At 41.5% G+C, this 23,697-nt stretch overlaps 1 long non-coding RNA gene across 2 annotated transcripts in view; it reads right to left on the bottom strand.

Moving 5' to 3' along the window:
- Window positions 1-23,697, bottom strand: part of LOC122481031 — a 44,623-nt gene that overhangs the window by 17,727 nt on the left and 3,199 nt on the right. The window contains exons 1-2 of one of the 2 annotated variants that reach the window (XR_006296734.1): window positions 18,083-19,857; window positions 17,882-17,988 (exon numbers count right to left, since the gene is read on the bottom strand). This is a non-coding gene — a long non-coding RNA (uncharacterized LOC122481031). Of the gene's footprint in view, window positions 1-17,881; window positions 17,989-18,082; window positions 19,858-23,697 lie in introns of those variants that run through there. The other variant, XR_006296733.1, reaches the window with a different exon arrangement.

Here is a 23,697-nt window from a genome sequence, read left to right as displayed (position 1 = left end):
ATTGAGTAAATTCAAGTCCTTGCGATGTCGAGCAAATCCATGACAAAATTATCTTAATATGGATTTCATATCTGGATTTTAACTGCAAAACAGATGAGAGTGTAATAACTTACGGCAAAAAGAGTTGAAGTTGAGTCATGACACGGAGAAGATTGTGGCAACAGTGTCCAAGGAATGAGTCAGGAAGCAGTGCAAAGCCTTGGGGAGAGGGGATTCTCAACATTAGGACTTGGGGTTGCTAATTAGCAGGTACCTAGGCAATATGAGAGGCCCTTGAAATAGGCCTTGGTTTAGGGTGAAGGAACTGCAGGGCACAGTAAAGAGTGGGTCAGGCCACCTCTGTCGCAGACTTTGAGTCTGTTGTTCTCTCTTGTTCAGCAAGAGAGCGGATGCAGAATTAAATGTGAGAGAGGCTAATGTCCGGAAGGAGACAAGAGCCGTGAGTAAGGGTCCTTGCTCTGTTTTTATTAAGATCAGAAGGCTTACAGATGTGATGGATGTGCACAAAGAGACAATGAAATAGTGAACACTAACTCATGTGTGAGAGAGAAAGGGGGTTTCAAAGATATGCGGTGTTAGGGGTTTGGATCAATACAAAACAAAATCCCTGCACCCAGCAGATGGTTGTTTATGGCAGGCATGTAGGCAGGCACGCACACACTAGGCGCTGTGTCTGCTTATCTTAACTTGCCTAGGGGATAAGACAGATGGAGCATGCTACCTCAGGGTCAACAAGGCACCTTTCTTTTGCTAATTAGCTCCGGTCAGGGCAATTTCACTCTGCTGCTGTGGTCTATAGCCCTGTTTACCTGTTTACCTATTCTGGACCTTCTGTCCTGTGAAAGCAGCTTTCTGCTTTTGTTCTATGCTGGGGGTGCTTTTGCCCTGTTTAACTGTCCTGGATGCTTTCATCCTAAGCCTTGTTAACCCACTGGTGCAAGCTCAGGCAATTCCTAAACTTACTCCCCACACATCCCCACCATCCCACTCATCTCTGGCCCATCAGCTGGTATTGCAGACTATGCTGTGATCCCGCCAGGGGTTTTGGAAGGGGAATGAGGGTCAGAAGACTGGATCAGAAGGGCCAGCCAGGATGGTCAGTCACACATGGTGAGAAGCAGGTGGGGAAACTGGATTAATGCCTACAGGAAGCCTCAGGAGGATAAATCCATCCCAAGTCACTGGATACTGGTTATGGGGGTGGCAGCCTATTTATTCATTCAATCAATATTTACTGAGTGTTCTTTATATGTTGGGCACTGTGCCAGACATTGGGCTAGGTGCTGGGAATTGAGGTATGAATAAACTATTTCCTGATTTCTTCCCTCTCTTTAGGAGAAAGAACAGTAACAACATCTGGCTCTCATTGGTACAAGGATTGGGCAGGGCTGCGTCTGAAAGAGGCAGACATCGGCTTGGGCAGAGGGGTCAGGTTGGGGACAGCATGGCCTGGCTGATACAATACTTATATTGTACCATGAATTTGTGTTTATTTTCTACACTTCGCTTGGTACTATTTACTTATATTTGATAAGCAAATTGACTACTTTATGTTTTCTTATAAGGAATTTCTAGATACATAGTTATGAGATTGGATGGAGAGAGGGCTTTTGATTTTCAGTCCTCAGAGCAACAGTGTGCCTAAATTGCTGGCCTTGACAATCACCTAAAATAAGTGTATGTCAAATCATTCAGTAGAAGCAGCAGCAAAGAGGGGAAAGGGCATGATCCATCACTCCTTCATCATAAGCTCAAACCATGAATCACAGTGGAGTGTAAGGATTTTATGTCACTGCAAGAGTAGAGGTCAGTGTGCAGATGTCTGGAGAGATGATCCCACCCATAACACTTTAAGACACAACACTCGGGAACCACTGAACTTGTCAGAGCAAGCTGGCAATAGACTTCCCAAGTTGTGTGCATGCCTTATTTTACTCAGTCTGTAAGTAGGCCCATAAGATCAGCCCTGTTTTCCCAGGTAAGACTATCCCTCTCAATTACTGGAAGGTAATGGAAGAAACAGAGCTAGTGTCATCAACAAACCTAGGCCCTTGATTTATTTCATGGAATGGAACGGAATACTCATTTTTTTTTTTGTCATGGTGATATGGGGTTTCCCTAGTAACAATGTTGTACATAATTATAAGATTCCTATAATAGCCTATCTAATTCTGAATACAGTATAGGTATAATATAGTTGACTTCTACACAGCACCTAGCCCAGCATGTGAAAGGGGACAAGAATAGGACAATAAATAAGAGGAGGGGCCCAAATGAAAGTTCATTTAAAAAAAATTTTTTTTTAACGTTTATTTTATTTTTGAAGGAGAGAGAGAGAGACAGAGTGTGAGTGGGGGAGGGGCAGAGAGAGAGGGAGACACAGAATCCGAAACAGGCTCCAGGCTCTGAGTGGTCAGCACAGAGCCCGATGCAGGGCTCAAATTCACAAACTGTGAGATCATGACCTGAGCCGAAGTCGGACACTTAACCGACTGAGACACCCAGGAGCCCTGAAAGTTCACTTTTAAACCGTTTTTTAAATTTTAGCTATATGACTACAGGTTCTAGCTGAAAAGATTTCAATCTTTGCCTTAATGTAAACAGTGAAGATTCCAGGAGACAGGATTTTAGGGTCAATTTAAAAATTTCCTAGATCTGTTGTCTGTATTATTTCGGTCTGAATCCTATACCCCATTTAAAATTTAGGCCATTCATTGCTACAAAGAATTTTAAAGCAGAATCAATCAGTGTACTTCAATCTTAACATTTATTAATTGCTTCCTCCAATCATTTTACATGTATACCAACCCATTCAAGCCACATATCTATGAGATATGTGTCATTATCATTTCCACTTTACAGATGAGGAAATTGAGGCAGACAGTAAGTAATTGACTAAGCTGTCACATCCAGTGAGTGACAGAGTTCATGCCCAGGATCCAGGCAGTGTGACTCTGGAGGGCACACTTGTGGCCACCACGCTACATTGGCTCTGCGTACTTAGTTATTCCAGTAAAACAACTCTTAGATGTTTACGTGTTTGGTACTCTTGTTTTGGATGATTACCTATTACCCATTGAAAGTTGTCAACTTTGTTTCTAAAACTGGCAAGCTTGGTTTTAAAACTCATCTTTTTCTGCCCTCTTTTCCCCAAGAGACAGTTGTATAGTAACCTTTTCAGAAACAAAATAAGTGTAGAGTTACTTTTGTGAGGACAAATGGGGGAGGACCATCCACTCATAAGCTGGGCCAGGGTTCCAGTACCTTGTTTTTAACATGTATCAGTTGCCAGTATGCAAAGGCAGTCTTTTTCAATGAAAACCAGATAAAATGTGTTTATTTCCATGCCTTAAAATCTTCCTATATAACAAAGGATAGCTTTTATTTTTCTTATCTGCCATTTTTCTCATCAGTACATAATTTCCTCTCATTTCTTCCAAGGTTGATGTAAGACTAGCCTTTTCACATTTGATACCCTTAGGAAAATCTAGGAAAGAGAAGTGGATGGGGAAGCATTCAGAAATTATTTATTAACTTAGGATATTTTAACAATTGCAGTAGCTTCTATCACGCTCTTTTCTCCAGCTTCTGGGTCTATGAGGAGGGGGAGAAACTCATCTGCAGTGACATTTCTTCATTCTATTATTACTTCTTGCACAGGGTAGTAGAATTTTTTTTTTTGTAAGCATCTTACTTTGGAGATAAGGAAAGGAACAGTGAGTCCAGCCTGTATATTTTCCTACAGAACATTATTTTGACCTTCTGCATGACATAAAAGATAAGCTAAAATTATACTCTGTTTAATTTTTAGATTAGCATATTTTGGCTCAAAATTTGCTATAAATTTTAGAACTTTCTATTGTGTCACGGTGACCCAGACGGAAGACTTTTTTGATTCGTAAAGACTATTGATCTCATACGTCCAAATATATTTCATATGCAGTTCAACAAATGAAAATTAGGTGTTCTTAATGGGTTTAGGGGTGAATGAGCCAATGAGAACAAGCCCCTTTTTACATGACAGCTTCAGGGAGATGGGCCAGTCAGGGACAGGGAGTGCTGAAGGGTGGAGAAAGGAGCAGTTAAGAAGGCTGGAGCCTAGAGACACTCCATATCTTGTTTGTTGAGATGATGTTCTGAGACCCAAATCCATCCTGTTCACTTATTCTCTAACAACAAGCCAAGCAACTGAACACAGTCCACGCTTAGCTAAGTCAAAGTCCAAGGGGTTACTGGCATCACAGGCCTCCCCCGCCCATCTGGAGCATGAGAGTGTCAGCGAAGGAAGGGAAGGGCGGTGCCACCACTTTGTGTCCCCCAAACTAATAAACACACCTCTTTTCCTCTTCTAAAGGCTTGTCAGAAAGGAGGTGCAACTCAGTTGAAGCATCTCCAAACTCCTGTGGCTGGTTTACAAGCCACTCTGTAAAATTATGGCCCTGGCACCAATTTATTAGCTATGTTTCACAGTAAAAAGAAACTCAGGGTCACTGTTTATTATGAGAATGTGGTCAAAGTGAGAATTTTTTTTCTGTTTTATGAATAGATAGCACATTAAGGAATTAGATAATTTATGTATTTGAGCTTAATTCTAGATAATGCATTATTTCTTAGGAATAGGCCAATAAAACATTAAACTTTAAAATTAAAAAATAAAATCTCTGATAAATTAAATTTAAATAATTTTTTAAAATCTTTATTTATTTATTTAAAAATTTTTTTTAACATTTATTTATTTTTGAGACGGAGAGAGAGCATGAACGGGGGAGGGTCAGAGAGAGAGGGAGACACAGAATCCGAAACAGGCTCCAGGCTCTGAACTGTCAGCACCGAGCCCGATGCGGGGCTCGAACTCACAGACCGCGAGATCATGACCTGAGCTGAAGTCGGACGCTTAACTGACTGAGCCACCCAGGCGCCCCAAAATCTTTATTTATTTTTAAGAGAGAGAGAGACACACACAGTGCGAGCAGGGGAGGAACAGAGAAAGAGGGAGACAGAGGATCCAAAGTGGGCTCTGCACTGACAACAGTGAGCTGAGCCCAGTGTGGGGTTTGAACTCAGAACCATGAAATCATGACCTGAGTTGAAGTTGGATGGTTAACTGACCCAGCCTCCCACAGCCCCTTGTTTTCTAATAAAAACAAAACAAAACAAAACAAAACAAAACAAAACAAAACAAAAAACCTCTGGGTATATGATAGTAAAATCATATCACACACACACACACACACACACACACACACACACACAGATATTTTCTAAGAGACTTGAAGGCTATAGTCTTACCAAGTTAAAAATAAAAGAATATGAAGGCTAAGAGAAACCACTGTGTTTTTGTTTTTTTTGTTGTTGTTGTTGTTGTTGTTTTGTCAGTAGAAATTGACTCTGTTGCTAGGATCCTGAAATTTAAATTACAGAAATCAGTATTATACTGATGAATCAGAAATGTCAGCGCATATTCTACTCAGATATAAAAGATATAAAAAGAGATATAAAAATTATGAAAGGAACATGGAAAATCTGATAGAGCTCTGTGTATTTTGTTGGGCTAATAAATACAGAACTAGTTATTTAAGGTGGATAAAACCTTTGTGGTCTCTCAAGCTTCTAATGTTTTCCAAATGTATTTATCTTATCACTTAAAAGCTTATAGTAATAATAATTTAAGTTCTGGTTGTTTTCCTTAAATAAAGGAATAAACATTTGAGGACACAATTCTGTCCCTCTACAGCAGGAAGAACCCATCATTTTACCGTGTGAATAATTTAACCAGAATTATTGCCCACCAATCAGAGAGTCGTTTATAGAACCTTTGAGTCAACTCGTGCTTTATGGTGCACTAAGCTCTTGACACTCACCTCTATAAACTGGAGACAGATTTGTTATTTGTATTACCAAATATTGACAGCAAACTTTAAAAAAGGGAACCTCCCTTATAGCATTACAGAATATTAGAGCAAAAGAGAACTGAAAGATGATCTTGAGTAAGCCACCATTTTATAGATGAGGAAACTGAAGCACAGAATGACTTGTGATGTCCCACTGAGCTGGGGCACAGTCTGGCCCAGGGCTCAGTTCCCTGGACTCTCAGACCCATGCTGCAGTACCAACACCATGAAGCCTCTCTTGTATCACTTGGCGAATGAGTGTGTTAGGTGCTGGAAAGATAAAAATGAAACAGATACCAAGGAGCTCAAAATCTAAAAGGGGGGAGAAAGCATTATACTGCATTCTGTACATTGTTGCTAGAATGATCTTTCTAAAAATACAAATTGGAACATTTTGTCTGTCCTTGCAGTGGCTCCTCTTTGCCTGTAAGGAAAATCCTCTTTTTTGTTCTCCAACCTCTTGTCTAACTGCATCTACACTGATTTTCAAAATCAGCCATAGAGGACCAATTACTTTTCCCTAAACATGACATGCTGTTTCATCCTGCCAGGCCTTTGCTCATGCTATCCTCTGCCTGCAAAGCCCTTCCCTAATCACCCTCCAGGAGGGTTTTCTCCTTTATAACCTATCTCCTTAGGTCACTCTCCTCCAATCTCCAATCTCACAGGTAGAACTGGCCATTCTCCTTTGTGCATGGTCCACTGTGGGCTGCCCATGCTTCTCCTACAGCAACTGTGCTACTTTGTTAACATTGACTTCTTCAAAATAAATAACGTATTTGCTACTTACACTTGTGTCTTTCCCTGCTAATTGAAGGTAAGCTCTTGATGGTAGGACCATCTTCTTCATACCTTTAGAATACAGCTCAGCATCTGGCTCATAAAAGCTCCACTGAATGAACCGCCATAGAGGGCCTTGCAAAGTACCATGGCAATGCAATGGAAGGAGCAGAGGGGACTTGGAGGAGTCATCCCAGGAGATGAAGCCTGGGTGGCAAGTCTTAGATGATCAGTACCCCATCAAGGCAGAGGGCAGGGGTTGGTTCATACCTCATGGCAAGAATAGAGTGCACAAAGGTACAGAGGCCTGAGAAATGATGGAAAAGATGGCACATTTGATACATGGTGGGTTTTTTGTTGTTGTTGTTAAACTAGATGAGTCTAAAAAAGTCAGGACCTGTGTGTGAAAGTCCTGGTAATCCATTCAAAGAAAGGAATTTTGATTGTACTGCAAAGGCCTAGAGAAGGAAGAGCCGTGAAGGGCAACATTCCAGAGTATGAATGATTGGATTGGCCTGTCAAGAGAAAGGGCAGTGCAGCAACTGAGGAGAGGTGGCTCTGGAAAGGGTAGGACTGGCATCTCTGAGTCCAGGTATGACATTGTTGACCTGAGGGCTCAGAGAACTGAGCCTGGTCCTGGTGAGAAGTGAGAAGGCCTGAAGCAAGACAGTGAAGATGGAGACAAAGACAATGATTGGGCAAGCACAGCAGTGTTGGAACGGTGAGTGGGGACTAGTTGAAGATGAAGAATGAGGGAAAGGGGAGAGTCAAGGATACCTTCAAGCACTTATCTTGGATGTTGAAATGGATGGCAGTGTTCTGATATGGAATGCAGGAAGAAGAGGTTTTTGGAAAATAACATGAAGTTGAGTTTGTGAGATGCTTACATGAAGATGTTGAGAAAGCATTTGGAATCATGAGTCTTAATATTTAGGAAAGACTCTAGTCATGAGGATATCTAGTTGATAACTGAGTCCATAGGAGAGGATGAGATCATGTGGAGATCATGAGAGTGAGGGGAGAAGGTCTTGGATGAGGCCCTTGGGAAAAGGAGGAGAGAGAGAGAGAAGGTGATTTTAAGAACTGAACTGGAAGACCAAGAAGTAGGAACAAATCCAATGTGGAGTCATGGAAGCCATAGACAGAGAGAGCTTATTCACAGGGAAGAAAGAGTTAATGGTGTCAAAACCAAAGAAAGGATGAAGATAATGAGGATTGGAAAAGAGTCCTGGAAGAGCTGTAATAGAAGGCTGTAAACATACTCACTGGGGGCTGGAGGAAGTCCAGCCTAAGCCAGCATCAGCCTTGGCCCAGTGAATCAGACACAAAGGCTCCTTCTATTTCCTAGTCGCATCCAGTTCATAAGCCTGAATTTGGCTTAAAGTAGGAATTATGCTAAATAGCTTCATCTATTTAGGGTTAGTGAAATTGAGGTGGTTGGGCCATTTCATTCAAGAACTTGAGAAGGAACTGAAGAGCTTTCACGTCAATTTTCTTCTTCATATGTATGAGTTGGGATAGATTAAGGAGGTAGCTGATGAAAGAAGTAAAAAAAGAAAAAAAGATGAAAAGGAAGGGGAAATAAGTATTTGCTCTTTAAAAAGGTGATGTGCCAAACAGTAGTAGTCCCAGAACTCTTTATTCACCTGCCTCTACATACTCTACGGTCTATTTCTAGGAAAACTATCATAGTAATGCAATCTCCACATAATTTGTTCCAAATTCCTCAAAGTTGTTTTACTAAGGGATTTAGTAAGTATAGGGATATGAAGTGTGGTCTACAGGGAGTCTTGAAATTGAGAGTACAGAAATCAAAAGGAAGTGCTTAGACATTTTCAGAGAAAATTAAGAATGCTATGACATACAAGCACATCATCAGTGGACTCATGTGACCAAGCAGGGTATAGATAAGCTTGGGTATTGTGGAATTCGCACAAGGAGTCACATGGGGCATGACCTGTGCACTGGTCATGTACAGGAAGACCAGGTATCAGACCGCAACAGTTTAGAAGTTCTTAAGAGATAATCCCCCACCCCCAAAAATGAAAAAATAAACAATCCCCCCAACAACCCACAGATAGTTTGAAAAGCACTATTTTAGATCACAGCCCATTTGTAAGACTTCTCATACTTACTTAGTTTGGGATAAGCTAGTTGACAGCTTGAGCACACACCAAGAAGTTTAGACATAAAGTGAAAGGAAATTAGAAGTCATTGTAGAAGATGTGAATTGCTGCCGGAAATGTCCAAAGTTACCTTCTAAAAAGACCTTCTAGATTAAATGTAGGCTAGTTTATTTTTTACACCATTGTGTTCATTACAATATCCCCAAGGTCTGTAACAGTCCCTGGCATGTGGTAGGCATTGAGCGTCTCTGTTAAATATTGAATTCGTTGTTCTAATGACAACGTACAAAATGGATTGAGGAGGAGAAAGACTAGCATTAGAAAACGTGGCTAGGAGAATTAAATAAAAATTTTTTTTAACATTTATTCACTTTTGAGAGACAGAGAGAGGCAGAGAATGAGGAGGGGAGGTGGGGAAAGAGTGAGACACAGAATCAGAAGCAGGCTCCAGGCTCTGAGCTGTTAGCACAGAGCCCGGCGCAGGGCTCAAATGTATGAACTGTAAGACCATGACCTGAGCTGAAGTCAGACGCTCAACCGACTGAGCCACCCAGGTGCCTCAGACTAGGAGAATTTGAAGACAGTCTAAATATAGGTTGGTGGACTAATCAGCCTACTGGACACAGGAATAAAGAAAACATAAATCTAAGAGATATTGGGAGGGTCCTCCAGCTTTTCTCATCTCAGGAGGCAGCACGGCCATCCACTAAGGTCCAATTCAAAAATCTGGGGTTATTATTGGCTCTTCCATTTGTCTTTGTCCCTAGTATTCTGTCATTCTCTGAGTCTTAAATACCTCTTTTAAAAAAAAAAAAGTTAATTTATTTATTTTGAGAGACAGAGAGAGAGAGAGACAGAGAGAATCCCAAGCAAGCTCTGCACTGTCAGCACAGAGCTCGACTTGGGGCTCAAACCCACAAACTGTGAGCTCATGACCTGAGCAGAAAGCAAGAGTTGGATGCTTAACTGACTGAGCCACCCAGGCACCCCCTTGAATCTCTCTTTATTCTGACTTCTATTCATGCTGCTTTAGTCTGAGTTGTGGCACTTTTCCCAGGACATTTGCAATAGCTTCCTCAATAGTCACCCTGTCCCAGGCTCTTCCCCGTTCAACCTTTCTTTCAAAATGGAAAATCTGGTGTTTTTACTTTTTTGTTTAAAACGCTTGAATGGCTCCTGATTTACCTTCTAAGCTTAAGCACTACCTAAGCTCCATGATAGGGCAGTCCCTTACAAGGCTCTATATCATCTAGCACTTGCCTCACACTCCAGCCTTCTCTTCTGTTCCTTACCTGATGATCCTTGAACCTAAGCAACACTAAACTACTTGCAGCCACTGCTCTTAAGGGTGTTCCTGCTGGTTTGTGCTTCTGTGCCTTTGCTTATGCTATTCCATTTGCCTGGAATGCTCTAAACCCCTACATCCTGCTTACTGCCCCATCTGTGGCAGTGTCCTTTCACTGTTGGAACGATTACCACAAACTCAGTGGCTTAAAAATGACACAAATTTATTATCTTACTTTTTTAGAAATCAAAAGTCTGAAATGAGTCTTGCAGAGCTAAAACCCCGTAAGAGCTGTATATCTACTGGAGGTTCTAGGAAAGAATCTGTTCTTTGCTTTTTCGAGGTTCTAGAGGCTGCCCAAAGTTTTTGGCTGATAGCCATGACATTCCTCTGCTCACATTGTCACATCTTCTCTGGCTTGGACACTCCTGCCTCCCTTTTATATAAGGACACTTGTGATTACTTCAAGTCTACCTAGATAATCTGTAATCTTTCCATCTTCCCCGAATTTAATCACAACTGCAAAGTCCCTGTCACTAAGCAAGGTAACATCTTCACAGGTTTGGGACATTGGGCATCTTTGGGGAGCCGTTATTCTTTCTGCCTACCACACCATCCACCTCTAGTTGATTTCTTAAAGCTCAGCTGTCACTTTTTCTTGGAAGGCATTCTCTGCTAATCCTTCCACTTAGAGCCAGTCACTCTCTATTTTGTATATACACGCTACCAGCACTGCATGGATTAGCTTGTATTGCATATATGAGTTTTTTGAACATGTCTACACTGTCTCTACTATACTTTGAGCTATTGAGGGAGTAGCTTATTTATCTTTGTATCAATAGCACTTAGCACAGTGCATGACATATAATAAATATGAGCTATGTTTGTTTTGTAAAAACGAATGTGCCAGGCATTGTGATGGCCTGGCCCCCACTTTCGCACCTACTTCCTCTCACTTCACATGGAGTTTCTAATTAACCGCTCTTGCGGTTAATACCATGCCTTTCCCATCCCCATCTCTCTATCTGTCATGCCCTTCTTTCAACTTTTGTTTTATGAATGCTTATTCATTCTTCAAGGCACAAATAAAAAAAACAATTCCCCTCTGTGATACCTTTTGTGATCTCTTTAAGACAAAACTAATGTCTCCTCAGTTGGGTTGCTGAAATATTTTGTAAATATCTGTATTTCATATCTCACATTGTGATTTGCTTGGTTATATACACATCTGCTCCCCCACAAGAGTGTGCAAGGGCCCTTTCTTGTTTATGCCAGTGCAAGGTGCATCACAAGGGTCCATTACTGTTTATTAAATGAAATTGCATGTGAGCAAATGAGCATGGAGGGGATGAGCAAGGGAGGCAATAGGAAGGAACCAGAGGTAAAGGATGCCCTCGAGAAAAGGTAAGGAGGAAGGAGGAGACTGAGAAGACACTTGTAAAGAGTGTTCAGAAGACTTAAGAAAGCAGAGTGTGATGAAGACTGGAGTCAGAATGACTGTTCTCTAATTAAAGAGGACAGTGTGAGCAACAGCACCAAATACCACTGAGAAGCTGACCTGGGAAATCAATGAGAAAGGCTGTTGGACTTGACCTTTAAGAGATCTTAAGGGCTTCAGTAGGCACAGCTTGAAGAGGGCTCAGTCAGAGCCCTGGGTCTGCTCCTGCATTTAGGTCAGGAGAGGAAGCATCTCCAGAAGATAAAGGATGAAAAGGAAAACCAGACTTATTATCCAATCACCCTGTCTGAATGTCTGAGGGCATGAACACCACAGCACAATTCCAAGTCAGGTTGAAAAGCTTGGTTCTTTCATCTGATACAGAGGGTTCAAAGTACCGGGAGATGCCAATGGTTCTCAAGGAATACAGGGACCAACTTGACACATTCCCTACAATAACCAGAGATTTTCATCAACAGGGCACAGTCAGCTTGGCAGTCTAAGGACATTTTAGAATTCAAGGCAAATGTCTAGTCTGGCTACAGACTTGAGAGGAATTTCTCTTCCATGGAGATTTTCTGGGTACTGCGATTTCTCTTTGTGAAGCATTCTCTGACCCAGTGGACCAATATTCTCCATGCCTCTGCCTGCCTTGAATCATGTTCTCTTATCTTCCACCTAAACTGCCTTTTCCAACCTATGTCCTCTTTGGCTAACCTTTATGGCCAGCTGTCTGTCCTGATCCAGGCGAAGATTAATTTAGACAAACTCTTATGCCTGTCATCTTCCTGGATTTTTTTTTTTCAAAATTGATTTCATTTAGCATTTAGTTCTGTGATCTGCTTCTGTTGTGTCCTAAATCAATCTACTCTGGTCTGACAGTTTTTGCCTTCTCAACAGGAGTAAGAATGGTTTTTAGGGGATGAGAAACTGTTTTTTAAATTTATAAATTATAGGTATAAACACAGAACATAAACTGATAAAACAATATGTCTCTGGTACCAAATGTCATAGAGGAGGACAATTTAAAAATGTCTGAAAAGGCTCCTTAGGAGGGCAATAATGAAAAAAAAATGTTCAGAAACACCATGTTGGGTAACGAAGCTGAAATTCAAGCTACAAGAGAAACACAAGAGTGAATAGTGAGGAAACAGGCAGTCAAGGTTGGTTACTTGACTGAGTGGATTATGGAGAAGATTCCAACCCAGCAAACAAATTTTGAGCATTTATTATGTGCCATGAGTTCTGTGAAACCCTTCCACGTTTGGTAGCAGAAAGCTTCTCCTTATTTGAGTCTCAACGTATGTTTCTTGCAGGAACAACAGCAACATGTTCCATTGAGACAGTAGTCTACTGACCTCCTCTCTGCTTCATCACCTTTTATGCTAATCACACAGTTGGAGGTAACTCCTCATTCACATTTTGCAACATAAGAAAATGAAAAACACAGCCCAGCTTGTGTTTGTAGAAGCTCCTTTCATGGCAGCCTTTCAACGGGTTGGGCAATTTAAAAGATGCAATTGTAATCATGACTAACTCATTAAGATGCTTGAGGGAAATCTGAACATCCTTAACCTACTTTTGAAAAGAGAGGCAAGGAAAATACAGGATTGGGGATAATCCAAGGAAAACAATTTCAAGTCTTTGAACAATAGACAGACTCTAGACCCTCTTTAGCTGGGCTTGAATAGGCTAGGGCACAGAACAAAGTGTTGCTTAAAGGAAGCCCAGCAATCATTTGTGTCTACTTGCTCTTCTAGAGTATGACCTTTACTTGGTTGGTTGTTTTGGCTTTTAAAGTCCTCTTCTTTGTTCTCTCATAGCATTCATTAGGAATTTACCACTGAGTCTTTGCATTTTATCTTAGTCAGGTTGTCTATGCTGTGTACTCATCTTCTGTACTTGACTCCTGCGTTTTCCTTCTCTTCTGCTTTCCTTCTCTTATCATGAGTGTTGAAGCAGGGATGACACTGTTGGGGTGGAAAGCTGACGGGGTAAGATGGATGAGCCACAGTGTCCACTTAGGATCTAGAGCCAACTCTTGGCAGCTTATCCATGGTAAATCTTGTTTTCAGCTTCTTGTTGACTTTATCACCCACTTTGTGTGCTTAGCTCTCTGATGGATGTTATCATCAGCTCTGTTTATTCACAATGCCAAGAGCACCAGTTGAGCAGGGAAATATTCAGGAGAACCTACTCTTTAAGTGTCAAATTGACCAGCAAAAAAGAAACATCATTGTTTTATTGAATTTGGCATTGTTTTAAACACAAACAATCATTTACACTTTGTCAAATTAGTTGTGCCTATAGTCATGGTCTTATTCCTCCTTTCTGGTCATACTTTGTTCTCCAGAGGGAAAAGAAGAAAGGAAGGAAAGATTTTTAAAACACAGCTTCGAGTGGGAGTTTGAACCACAGGTAAATGTGTGACTTTAGGGGATAGGGAAGCATGTCTGCTTGGGTGCCTGCAACTGAAAAGGACAATTGACTATAAGGAGAACAGAAGCAAGAGACACTGGTGGGTAATTAGACAGCTTTTCCAGAACTGGGTCATTTTCACATCAGAGCCTCAATATATTTTTTGTTTCATAAGTTCTTGAAACATCCAACATACTCATTCAAACAATTCTTTTGATATAGTAGATATTTGTAGGCTGCCCTGAAAATCAGGACACCCTGAACTTAATCCCTACAGTGACACTGACTGACTCTATAACCTGCAGCCTTTTCATTTCTCCAAGATAGCATGAATAATGAAAAACACAGAGACTTTGGAATTATTACAACATGGGTTCATCTGCCCCACCACTTATTTATCCTACCCCTACCACTTATTAGCTTGTTGACCTTGGATAAGTTGTTTAAATTCTTTGAGCCTCAGTATTTGTATTTGTGTGGCTTAACAGAGTTTTTTTGGTTTTTTTTGTTTTTTTTTTTTTTAATTTGAGTGTAGTTGACATGCAATGTTACATCTTCATTTGTTAAATGGAGATAAAGACACCTACCTTGCAGGAATGCTGTGGGGATCTAACAGGGTCATGTATGCAAAATACCTAGCATGTGGAAGTCACTCATAGAGATATCTACACCCAGAGATGGGAAAAAGCTAGGTGACAAAAGGCCTGGGGGTTCTGAGCTCATTAGATGCTTTCTTAACATTATGGTATCGTGAGAGAATGAGAAGAATGCAGGCTGGTCACATAGAAATCCAGGCCTGTTTTATTTCTGGTTACCACAGCAATCAGAATATACAGGGGAAAGGTGAAGAGGGAGGGAGGGAGAAAGGGAGGAGGGTGAGAGAGAGTGAGAACAAGAGAAGAATGGAAAGGATGTGTTCTTCCCAAAGGCAGAGAACTCTAGCGACCTTCTGCAGTAGGCCAGGAATAAAAGGTAAATGGTTGCCTGCTGGTAGTATGCCCACCAAGCCAACCAACCAAAGGGTTTGCTGCTCAGTCTCCACAGATGTTGGTCCTTAGCTTTGGACAAGTCCTTTGGAGACTATTTTGCCAAAAGCAAGAAAGGCAGCTGCCTAACTGCCCAGTCCATGGAGGTGACAAACTGGTATGTCATCAAAGAAAGAGAGAGTCATGGAAAATAAAAGCCTGTGGTTCAACCTCTCAGAGAGTCAGGTGGCTGGGAGGTGGCTCGTTTGACTCTTGGTCATTAACAAAGTTTGCCTTTGTGTCCACCTCCACTTTGCCTACCTACCCGCTGGGTAGTGGTTGGGTTCCACTGGGTAGGCAGTGAGTGCCTACTTAAATCACTAATCAAAATAATCACTGACTGTGGGCCACATACCCAACGTTCATTTAGCACATCTATATTGGATGTTTTATATGAGAATAACAAAAATAATAAATAGACTTTGACTACACACTCAAGAAGGTCCCAATAGCACAGTCATATGTTCAACTAATTGTTAAAAGGCCATTTTCACATCATATACTATGTGCATATACTATGCAGAAACCAGTGGTAGAGGGACTCAGGGAAAGGGACAACAAATCTGAAAAAGAGTTAAGAGGAGATGGCATTTGACCTAGGCCCTGAGCTAGGATTCCATAGACCAAGGGAACGATAGGGTGGAGGAGGGAAGGCAGCAAAGATATCCAAGGCAAAGGAAAGTGCATGTACAGTGGTGAAGAGCACATAGCATGTCTGGAGATGGACTGGCCTATAGTTTGATGTTCTTGAAACATGGGCTGTGTAACACAGGGGCAGGTAGAGGAGGTAAATGTGGCCAGAATGCTAAGAGCTTTCTGCGTCAGCCTATGGAGTCTGGGTTCTAACTACCATAGGTAATGGGAGCCACTGGTGGGTTTTAAGTACAGAGTGATGGGATTATACTTCTATTTTGGACAGTCCTGTGGGTTGCAGTGTAGTGAATGTACAAAGGAAGGTGAGACTGAAATCTGGGAGACCATTAAGAAAATCATCAATTGTGTCAGATGCTGAATATGGTCAAGGAGGATGAGGACTGAGATGAAGTTCATTGGATTTGGCACTTGAAGGTCTTTGGTGACCTCTAAAAGTAATTTCCCTAAAATAATTTGAGCAGAAACCAAATTACTAAGCCAGTGGTTCTCAAAGTGTGGTCTCCAGACCAAAGGCATCAGTATCACCTGGGAACTTGCTAGAAATGCAAATTACCCAGCCTCATCCCATACCCCACCTCAAAACTCTGGGAGCAGGGCACCACAATTTGTATTTTCATGCCCTCTGGTGCACACCAAAGTTGGAGAACTACTGGCCTGAACAAATCTTTCTCCGTCTCTTCTCCAAGCAGGCTGCTTAGAGAACCAGGAACCAACTCTTCCAATAACTGAGCTGAAGCCCTATATACTTGTCAATATCATAGTTTCTCAGCCCTTTGCATAAGTCATTCCCTCTGTCAGTGGTAGGCTCTCCCCAACTCTCTCTCCAAATGTACACATAGATAGTTTCTACCTGGCAATATTGAATGCACTGTTCAAGGCCTAACTCAAAAGCCACCTTCCTAGGAAGTCTTTCCAATTTCCTCCAGGAAGCTCTTCTATGGATCCTGCTGCACATATTTCTACTATGGCATTTATTTTATTGTGTTATTTTGTTTGGTTTACTGTCTTCCCCACTAGCTAGAAGTTCCTCAGGAGCAGGGACTGCCTTGTTCATTTCTATTTCTCCATTGTTTTCACATAGGAGATGCTCAATAAATGTAGAAACAGAAAGCTATAATGGGTTGAGGAAGTAAGAATAGCAAGGGAGAAACTACTCTTTTAAGAGGTTTATGAGTGAAAGGAAAGAGAAATTTGTCTGAGCCAACAATAGAAAGTAATTGTGTGTGTGCACAAGCATGTGCATTAAGGCTGGAAGAAAAGTTCTGGCTGAGAGGATTAAGCCAGTAGATGGCAAGAAATGAATGACAGTGACAGTGGGGGCAGATGGATAATGAATGGCAAGACTGTCTTGGAAAAGTCCAAAGAGGATGAAATTAATGGCCAATGCAGAAGGATTAGCAATGGAATATAGGAAAGACTTTTCTCTGAGATATAAGGGCAGGAAGGAAAGGTGGGAACATAAGAGCTAAGTTGTGAGGTTAAGGGAGAGAGGTTGGGGGAGCGCTTTGATGGTCTGCCAGTACAGAAACGGGGAAGGCTAGGGACAGTTCTACAGGGGAGGGGATATTTGAGCTAAGGGATATCTTTATTGAAGTGGGAAGTGAGGCCTTTTGCTGGGGAGGAAACAGGGAACAGAAAGAGGGAAAGAGGCCTGAGGAGACTGGTAAAGGCCTGCCCATGTCTTAGAGGTGGGGGGTGGGGTAGTGAGGTTAGAGAGCTGCAGTGGGGGTGGTGGGTATTTGGTGCTGATCTATTATAGCTGCTGAAGGGCCCGTCCATTCACTCCACTGTCTTGGGCAAGGGATGCAGTGTGGGTAGACTGTCGGCAGGGGCTATCTCTGCAGAATGATGGACAACTCTGGATACAGATCCCAATACTGACATAGGAAGCATTCGAGCTCTACATTTCATCAATGCTGGAATATAATGCAGATAGTAACAATATTACATATGACAACTCTGTAGCAACACAGGAAAAGATCTATGATCTATATGAATTAGCTGAGAAAGCAGGCTAAAAACTGTATGTGTGTCATGATTACAACTATTTGAAAGGTGCATAGGAAGGAAAGCCTGAATAAAATCTACCAAAATGTTATTGGCAATGGTATTACAGGGGGTTTTCCTTTAATTTTTAATTATGCATATATTAAGTGAAAATATGGAAATAAATAGAATTGGTTCTTTCCCTACTGCCTTTGTCTTTTATTTGGTACGTTTAGAAGACAGCATTTTAAAATAAAAAGTTGTAGTGTGGAATAAACCTGTAGAATTGTCTGAGCTTCTCTCCTCTGAGTGGCAGAGACAGGGAAATGAAGCCCTTGAGTTGTCCCAGGGTGGGAGGCTGACAAGCGAGAGATTGGGCATCCTGCTGTAGGGGAGCACAAAGAAGGTATGTGATCAAGCTCCTCTTTTAATAAACTTGGGAGACCAGGCTTACGATACATGATCAGTGGACAACTTACTCCATGCTCAGGCAAGTTGTCTAAACAATGGGTGGGACTGAAATGCTGTGGCAGAGACCTGTGGGCAGGCAGATGTAATTTGCAGAAGTCATTTGTTGCCACTGGAGGTGGTCAGAAGGACCTGGGCTGTGCCACTGCATAGCAGCTGTGTGCTCTTGGGCAACTTCTGGATTTCGTTTTCTGCCTGTGAAGTGGGAATGATAACATATACTCATAAGCTGGTGGGGACATTACAAATTATAATGCAGGTGAAGTGCTTAATACAGCGCCTCACAGACGTAAGCACTCTGCTAACATTTCCTGCCATTATCATTATTAATGTGGCCAATATTATTATTATCTATAAATATTTATGATAGAGGGAACTGATTTGCATTGGGGGAGCTTTGAATTCTTTGGAGGGAATTCAGGAAGGTGTCCTCAGGGTGGTTGTCTGTCACCTCTAGAGCAAGGCTATGGGTTCACTCCAGGCCTTCAGGAGGGAAGAGGGAAATGTGCAAGGAGGAACTCCATGTTGCTTCTTCTTTTGCTCATGTTTGTGTTACTTCCCCCCCCTTCTAAACAGGTGCATATTACTCCAGAGCACCCTTTCACCTTCCTCTCCCACTGTTCTCTTTTTCTTCTTTTCAACTCTTCATACTTCTCTTTTCTCCTCAAAACCCCAGGCAGAGGACACATAAGGAACTATACTACTTTTTGCATGTTCCAAGTTTGTTTTTTGAAACTTGAAGGTTGTCTCTTCGTTGCAGCACTTGGAGTTTACATGAGCCAGTCCGTGTTCCTGCTGTCCGTTCCTCCCCTTACTTAAGAAAGATCTACGCCCCCAACTGCTGCCTTTAGTAAATGCTTTTAAACGATAGTCATCGGTAGACAGGCAGTATTCCAGACCATAAGAGTTCAATTAAGGAAGGTTCTTTTAAGGTAACTATATCTTGCAAAAGAAGCCAACAGAGGTGTGAACTGTCCACAGGGCCCTTCTAGGCAATGAGGTGTATTTTCCCAGACTCAGATGTAAATCTTAATGTGGGAACCATTCTCTGTCTTGCTAGCATCTGTTCTTTTTTTTTCTTGCTTAGATGTTTAGTAAGTAGGGTAAAAGGGAAAAAGTCAAAGTTTTGAAAGAAAAATGCTTAGACCAGTGGTCTGAGCCAGAGCAGAGTGGTCCTATTACGTTATTCTTAACAAAAACCAGAATGACTAAAAACCAAGTTGGTGTCCAGATCAAGTACAACCACCACTCACCTTCCGAATTCCAATTTTACATTCTGTCCTGCATTCATGAGTAATAATGATGTACTTTCAGCTTTGTTGGAAACCCTATTTGTATATTTTACAAGGTCATTACCTTCAGCAACAGATACCTGGTCTGAGCCCAGCAATTACCACCTCTGTCTCTGCACACATTAGCACACATACACACCACTGATTTGTACTTTCCTATAAAATTACTCTTTCCCTTTTTAATTAGAATGTTTTCAGAAGCAAACCCTATCGTTAAGGCCATGTACGCTTCCATTATAAATACCTGTTGCCAGCCATTAATTATCTCCTGATGAATTACTTTAGAAGATCTTTTTTAATGCTCACTTTTAAAAGTGAGATTTCTTTTCCTTACTTGTGATGCCCCCATCCTCATACTTAGTTAACCGCTTTGAATTCCACATAATAAGAAAATGTTCCCCTTTCTTTTGCTTCAGGGGAGTTCGATGTGATCTGTACTCAGAATGAAGATTTTTTTCATTTTTTAAGGTGGAAACTTTCTGTGTGCCTGGACCTCACTGCTCAAGAATTTCTTGGCTAGGGGCGCCTGGGTGGCGCAGTCGGTTAAGCGTCCGACTTCAGCCAGGTCACGATCTCGCGGTCCGTGGGTTCGAGCCCCGCGTCGGGCTCTGGGCTGATGGCTCAGAGCCTGGAGCCTGTTTCCGATTCTGTGTCTCCCTCTCTCTGACCCTCCCCCGTTCATGCTCTGTTTCTCTCTGTCCCAAAAATAAATAAACGTTGAAAAAAAAAAAAAAAAAAAATTTAAAAAAAAAAAGAATTTCTTGGCTAAATGTGAGGGAAGAATATAAGAATGTTGGTAGAAACAATTGAATAGTCTCTGGGAACAAACACCTTAACATTTCATAAATATCTACGGTTGCATAACCATTTTAGTGACAGAAGCACTGTGAGTTATCCAATAATATTGTGGTTTGATAATTACACAGTTGTGGATTTATGCTGCTTTTGAATTGGGGAGATGTCCTGGTGCATACAGGTCAATCCTTTTTGTGTCATTATATATAAAATATGTACATCCACTTAGTAATTGAACTATAATACCTCCCAGCATAAAGTACTTAAAAGAAAATTTTAAGTTAAGTAATGCTAAAGTGAGCATTCCTGTACTAACTTAGCTGCTTACCTCATGGATAGCGGAGAATTTGGGATTCCTAGTTACGGTACCATTCATCATGTAGTACATACATATGAACATTTCATTATACAAGGACAACCTTAAATTTTCCTCTTCTTGACATCAATTAAAAATTTTTTAAATGTTTATATATTTATTTATTTTTGAGAGAGAGAAAGAGAGAGAGAGAGAGACAGAGCACAAGGAGGGGAGGGTCAGAGAGAGACACACACACAGAATCTCCAGGCTCCGAGCTGTCAGCACAGAGCCCAATGTGGGGCTCGAACTCACAAGCAGTGAGATCATAACCTGAGCTGAAGTCAGATGCTTAACTGACTGAGCCACCCAGGCACCCCTTGACATCAATTAAATTGAGATACTCATATTCCTAAAAGGGTAAAGATATGTCAAGAAGCCCAGGTTACAGTTTCTTATATTATTTATACCCTTAATCAGAGCAGAGACAATTAGCTGAAGATTCTGATTGGCTCCTAATTCTTAGAGCTAGTTTGAATCCTTCTGGAACCTGTTCTCTGTTTGACTGAACGTGGTGGACCTCTCAGAATGTAGGTCTTCATTGTGCACTTACTCCATGCTCCCTGCAAGACAAGAACCGACTACTGTGGGGTTTACAAACAAGAATAAGAGATGCTTCCTGTGCTCACACTGTTTACAGTCCAGCTGTATAGGCCACCTCAGTTCATTCATATCTTGTAGGCTGGGGACAGGATGAAATGAAAGTGGCCTTAGAAATAATCACAGTGCTCTCTACTTTCCCACAGCCCCATGCTTCATTTCTGCTGTAGTTATGTTGTGTGTTGGCCTTCCTCGATGCATTGTAATGTCCAGAGAACAGGGGCTGGTTCTGATGCACATCTGTATCACCACAGAGTCAAGGATGTGCTTTGCAGAGGGTAGGCTCTCAAAAGATGTGTTTAAACCAAAGAATGTACTCGCTTGCTTAGGCTTCCTAATTACAATGAGTCAGCTTGTTTTGTCCCATTATGGTGGACTTCACTAATATGGTGAAGCTGTTGGCCCTCTGCCCAGAGGTACCCAAACTAAAGATGGTCTTGGATGTGCTTCATAACTGGTGTTATGTTTTAGGAAGAGACAGAATGAGACTGAATAAGAAGTCAGAAATAGCAGGGGTTTTGTCTCAGCTGTCATTAATGACTTGACCTCGGGCAAGGCACTTAAACTCTATCTCAGTTTCTTCATCTGTGAAATGGGGGATAATAATGACTGGCTTGACTGTTTCCCATGGTTGCTTTGCGAGTCAAATAAGATAATGTACTTAAAAGTGTTCTGGAAAGCCTAAAGCGCTGCACAAATGCAAGGTATTATTTTGCAGAGATCTTCCTTTTAATTCTTGCTTCCACACACACTTTATCACACAACTCTGGGTTCCTGGGTTATGTGGGGAGATGTGTGGAGTACATGTGTTGAGTAGCTCAACCTAGGCTTGATAAGTTCTCCAGAATCGCTTCTTCAACATCTATAGCGTTTAACTGATTCAGCATATGCTTTTCCAAAAGACCCAGACAATTATGCATCTCTCTCCAATTCATATAGATATATATACCCCTCATGAAGCATTTATTCAATGCATATACTATGAACACTTTATGTGTACTGCTGTGCTAGGAACTGGGGCAAAATGGACAATGTAAGATCCCTGTCTTTGAGTGGTTTCGTACCCTACTGGATCTGAGAGAACAGACCTAAGAATAAATAAGTGCCTAATTCTGTATTTGTTTTGGGAGGCAATTTTTACTTGAGTTTTAATTAGCAAAGACATTTATGCATATTTTTAGTTTTGACTAAAATGAAAACTAGTGCTGGGCCTTATTCATGTTTTTCTACTGCTAATGGTGTGTAGATTTTAATTGAGCCCCGGAGGGTGAGGTTTTTTGTTTGCTTATTTGCTTCAGATGAAAGTGTGTGGCATCCCATTTTTCTTTGATTCAGTGAAGTTGTGAAACTTTAAGAACTAGCACTGGCTCATTACTTATGGGATCACCTGAATATTTTCCTGTCAATTTCTCCTGTCAAGTAGGATTTGCTTTGACTAGAAGTACTGTCCTAGGGAAGGCCATTCCCAAATCCAGCTGAGTAATCAAACTGTTGAGTACATTTAGGGCTGACATCTCCAGGCAAATTCTGGCAGTTTTATGTTCTCGGCTGCTACTGGAGCTTTGAGACAGTACCACGTGACCCCTGGCTCCTGACAGGGATTAGGGAAATAGTCACCTAACTGCACACGGTAGAATTTAGGGTTAGCTTTGGGGGGAGGTCGACCACAGAAAGTGTATTTCAGTGCAATTCCATCCTGCTAATCAGTCAGGGTCCTAAAGCAATTAACATCTGCAGGGCCCCGCTACACCTGAACATGCCTTTCCCCTTTTCAGCAACATTGGTCTTTTGCCCATTTATCTACTCTACGAAACCTCCTTTTCCTTCTCTTATATTTCCTATGCCTGGGAATAGCCCATCATGCCTCAAGATACCTGGGTCATTGCTGATTCCTTGACCTACATTTCCTCTCTCATCTAAACCATTACTAGTCTTGGGAGCCCATCTTTTCTGCACCCCCACAGCTCCTGCCTAAGTTCTTATCTTCCCACTTTAGAGAATAGGTTCAGGTCTTTATTGTTTGCCTGCCTCTATACCTGTTCCCTGTGTCTGAAATAGCCTTAGACTTCTAAACATGAGAACTCTTCTTCTTTACCCGATCAATCTTTTGGTCCTTCAATTCTTAGTCTAGCAGTTGACGTCTTCCCAGAAACCTTCCCTGCCCACTCCTGGGCTGGGACAGGACTCATCGTCCCTTCTCTGTGAACCCACAGCATTCTACATGTCATGTTGGATCTTCATTGTTGGTTACTTGTCTGTCTTTATCCCTCAGCTACTCACACAGGATCTGGCCCGTGGCAATATTCATCAAAATGATACATGATGGGTTGGACTGATTTGTTTTCCTCTCTGTCTTTGCCAACTCCAGTCTTCCCCTTGATTTTCAGCTCCCATTTTGTTTTGTTTTGACTATATCCATAGCTTCTTTCAAAACACGTCTTTTATAACACCTCTTTGGTAATGTCCTTCTCCTACTTTCATTCATAACGTTTATTCTTTATTCCTCTTGTCCTTATGGGAATGTGTGCAATAAGTTTAAAATTATAACAAATCCAGCAAAAGTTATATGTGAACATAATAATTA

This window comes from Prionailurus bengalensis, chromosome C1 (genome assembly GCF_016509475.1).
Source record: "Prionailurus bengalensis isolate Pbe53 chromosome C1, Fcat_Pben_1.1_paternal_pri, whole genome shotgun sequence".
In the NCBI taxonomy this organism is placed as follows: Eukaryota; Metazoa; Chordata; class Mammalia; order Carnivora; family Felidae; genus Prionailurus; species Prionailurus bengalensis.
This window is presented reverse-complemented; position numbering and strand designations above follow the sequence as displayed.